We start from the raw sequence: 4539 nt of genomic DNA, 5'->3' as shown, positions 1-4539 counted from the left end.
GCTAAAGTATCTATGTAATGAGCAATCTTGGTGGGAAAGTGAATGTTTCAGCTCTGAATCAATGAGAGGGTAAGTTGTTATCTTGCTGATTGATGGTGATTAGGTTCTTGGAGCAGATCTGGCCTACATGCTGGTGAATGCCAAATGGCTGAAGGCCACCTCTCTCTACACCCCTTTGCCGGCAGTTATCTCTGAATGACTTGGAAGTGGTTTTATTGATTTCTGTATCGTTTACCTGTTTTCCACATTATTTATTTCTGCTCTTATCTTTATTATTTCCTTCCTTTTGCTTGCTTTTCTCTTTCCAGTTTTGTAAGATGGAAGATAAGATTAGATAATTGATTTGAGTCTTTCTTCTCTTCTAATATAAGAATTTAATTATATAAATTTCCTTCTACATATTTCTTTAACTACACCCAACAAATTTTGATTTGTTGCGTTTTCAATTTTATTCGATTCAAAATGCTTCTAATTTCCCTTATGACTTCTATTTCATCCATGGGTTCACTTGGAAATGTGTGGCTTAATTTCCAAATACTGGGGAATTTTCTAGATTAAAAAATACATATATTGATTTCTACATTAGTATATTATAGGAAGAAAACATTCTTTACATAATTTCTATTCTTTTACATTTTTAAGGCTCGTTTTATTGCCCAAGATAGAGTCAATTGTGGTTAAAATTTCTTGTGCACTTGAAAATAATAAGTATTCTGTGGTTATTGGTGGAGTGTTCTATAAATAACAATTTATAGGTCAAGTTGTTTAATAGTGTTTTTCATATCTCCTGTATACTTGATGATTTCTGTCTCCTTGTTCTATCAATTGTTGAGCAAAGAGTGTTGAAGTCTCCAACTATAATTGCAAATCTATCTAATTCTCCTTTTACTTCTATTAGTTTTTGCTTCATGTATTTTGAAGCTCTATTAGATGCTTACACATTTAGTATTGTTATATTTTCTTGGTAGTTTGACCCATTTATCACTATGTAATGTCTCTCTTTACAGTGTTTTGAAACCTACTTTGTCTGATATTAAAACTAGCCACTTTCTTTTGGGTGTTTGAAGGATATATCTTTTTCTGCACTTTTAATCTAGCTATGTCCTTATATTTAAAGTAAGTTTCTTTTCAGTAGCGTATAGTACAGTCCTATTTTTTAATCCAGTCTAAAAATGTCTATATTTTAATCGGTGTGTTTAGAGCACTTATATTTGATGGAATTATTGATATGGTTAGTGAGCATAATAATTTTTAATTTGTCTCTGTAAATTCTAAATTATTAACCATGTGTATATTTGAAGCACATTGCACATAATATGAACTTGATAAGTTTATTAAGTTTACATTTCTTTCAGATCCATTCTTTTTCACTCTACTGTTGACTTGTTCTATATATAGTATCTCCAGTAATTTTTTTCATATAAGTTATAAGTGAATAGAATAGCTATTACACTTAATTTTTTTTTTTTTTTTCTGAAAGTACTAGGTTTTATTCACCTCCCTGTGGTAACCAATAACCATACTATTAGTTAATAAGATTTCTTTATAGTAACTGTCACCTGAAATACAAAAATCCATTAACAATCTAAGTTATCAGGTGTGGTCTTACTGGAAATTCTTAACCATATACTTGTCTTGACAAGTGTTGTTTTTTAAATGATGAATTGTCTTAGTATAAGTCACTGTATTTCTGTAACAAAGTAATGAAAGGCACAGCTAGTGCAAGTGAACTTAAACCCATTCAACTACCCGCTGAAAAAATACTTTGGTTCTTCAGGAAAAAGAAAATAGCAAGACAAAAAATCTGGTTCATTTCACAGTTCTGTTCATTTTCATAACTGTAATCTAATAGTTACAAGATAAAAATACTCCAGGAAGAACCAAATATGTAGCAATGAACAAACATGCGTGAGAGAATTTGTGCATTCAATGTATCTGGCAGAAAAACTAGTTAAAATGCTAAGTAGAACAAATTTGGTCTTTAAAATATCAGTTCCTTTCCTTTAAAAAAACACTTGAGTCTACCGAGAAAATACAAAAACATAAGGCTATAAGTAAATAATACCTGTGTTTAGGCTATTACAGTGCAGGTTATCCTCAAGGCCACATACATCCTGCTTCACTGCTGCTGGCACTCTGCTGGGTTTTGATCCTTCTTTGGGTCATAGTCTGGATCATTTTCCACATCTCCTTCTTCTTCCCCTTCCTCATCCGCTTCTTCATCTTCTTCATCATAATCATCATCATCGTCGTCAATAGCTTCTCCAGTAAAGTATAACACTGATCTTGGGATTATGCGCTCACGTAAAAAGTGACCAATTTCAAAGTCCGCAGCAAGGATAGCTTCAGCAGCATCATCCAGATCTCCACTCTCGGGAACTTCAAGAGGGGCAAAAAAATTAAAGAAAGAGTCATTAGAAACTGTTTTGGTCACAGTACGAACTGTCCCACATCCCTTGTGTTTCTGCTTCTTCTTAATGGTTTTCAAAGTGACATTCTTCCCTTTTTTCCAATCTATCTGGCACCCTGTACAACCCATAATTTCTGGTCCATCAAAAGAAAAAGGATCAGAATCATCTGGTTCTGACCTCATCCTTTATGTCTTTGTCAACACTTCATTTGTGAAGTATTCATTGGGTTCAAAGTGAAATTCTAAGACAAAACTCATGGGCTGACCAGCATCTGAGAACTTCACTTTAATATCTTTCAAGTGCTTCAGAATAGGTTCGTCATGTTCCTGAACCATATCACTGAGCACATCAACATTCTTAAAAACGGTCAACCAAAATTCAGGAATTCCTTTGGGGTCTTCTTTTTCTTCATCCTTTTTCTCATCTTCAATCTTGGCCTTTTCTTTTAGCTCCTCTGAAATTTCATCTTCCTCATCTGGTTTCCATTCACATTCTTCTTCTGTAGGTTCATAAATGGCATTAATGATCTCAAATCACTTATCGAATAGAGGTTGATAGAGAACAGCATACTTTCTTTCAATATCATGAACTTCCTCATAGAACTTGGCTTCTATCTGTGCACATTTAGCTTGAAGGTTTTTGAGAGCATTCACACGTCTTTTACTACCTGAGACAAGCTTTCAGTGTATCCTGTTGGTGTTTCTACCAGACCATCAGGTCTTTCTTGAAGGGCTGCAAGGATCTGAGGATTTTGCATCATCTGAACAGTCAGCTGACGTGCTTTGATTTTTGTTTCTTCACCAGTTTCTTCTTCTTCAACTTCTTCAACATCCTCCAAATCTTGATCAAGTTCAGACTGTTCTTTGTTGTCGATGTCTGCCATGTTGTATGAACGCCAAATATCAGTTGCTAGCACAGGGAGCCAGGCGGCCGGAGCTGCGCAGGCAGTGAGTCAGGGCGGCGGCGGGAGGAGCAGAAGGCGATGCGGCGAGCAGGTGGCGCTAAAAAAAGCTACACTTAATTTTTCAATCATATTTTATTATGAATGCATTTCTCATGTCTATACAGGGTAAAAGTAATATAGTAGCTGCTGAATATATCAATCAGTGAATATTAGATTACTTATTCATCTTCCTATTACATGTTTTACTTTTAATAATAATAGTATGAGTCTGTTGAAACAAGAAGAAAAAAAGGAATAAATTGATAAATGCCTTGATGCAAAAATCAGTAGCAGCATATGGTCATGAATAAGGTATCACCATTTCAATATCTGTGTCTGTTTTAGTTCCCAGCAGTATTACCTTAGAGAAGACCTTTGCCCTGCAATAGACAATACCATTGGTGTTTGAAAAAGGTGCATTATTTCTGAGAAGTAGGAGAACATGATAATGGTTTAACTTTAGCATGTTTGTGACAATGGTGAGCCTAGTGTGTTGTTTTTATTTTGCTTTTTTTTTTTACCCAAAACACTATTAACCTTCCCCATGGCAAATAAAAGTTTAATTTAAGAGCAAATGTTGTAAGGAATCATTACTTTCTAACTGGAGAATTCCAAAGGTGAGCTGAGAGAAAAGAAGGTTGCAGAGACACTCAATAACCCTTATGTAATCCTTGCAGATAGAAGGTGTCATTAGTTAGATAAGGGGGAAGAAAAAGAATATTTTAACTTAGGGTTTTCAGTGAATCTTATTCCCACACTTCACACAAAACCCAACTGATTTTTAAGCGTGATGGTAAATGATACCTAGACTAATCCTGAAAGTAAGCAACATCCCATTTGTCCCAAGCCTGAAAGAAAGCTCAGTTTTCCAATGGATCATAAATTATTCCACTGACTTGTTTTGTTAGGTTTTGTTTAGTTTTCTTATGACTGGGAATTTGTACAAGTTTAGTATTTGTCACATGCAGGTGTATATCTGTGTCATTCTCCATGACTATTCATTTAATTATTCATTCCACAGATATTTATTAAGTATGTTAGGCACTGTTATAGATGCTGAATAGGACTATTACCATAAAGAGCAGTTTTGAGAGTAGACTCTGGAGATAAGAACCATTTTTAATCTTGGTAGGACAAATGAGCATATTGGAGCTACCAAGAAGCCTTCTGAAGTCTTAGAAATAA

General features: G+C 34.5%; 1 pseudogene; it reads right to left on the bottom strand.

Annotated features, from left to right (window-relative positions):
* Window positions 1–1514: 1514 nt before the first annotated feature.
* On the bottom strand, window positions 1515–3332 carry LOC113620126 (nucleosome assembly protein 1-like 1 pseudogene; annotated as a pseudogene).
* Between the last annotated feature and the right edge of the window lie 1207 nt (window positions 3333–4539).

The sequence above is a fragment of the Aethalodelphis obliquidens genome, unplaced genomic scaffold, assembly GCF_003676395.1.
Source record: "Aethalodelphis obliquidens isolate GAN/ISIS:26980383/991018 unplaced genomic scaffold, ASM367639v1 scaffold7, whole genome shotgun sequence".
NCBI lineage: Eukaryota > Metazoa > Chordata > Mammalia > Artiodactyla > Delphinidae > Aethalodelphis > Aethalodelphis obliquidens.
The sequence above is the reverse complement of the archived record's forward strand: the minus strand, read 5'-3'. Positions and strand labels throughout refer to the sequence as shown.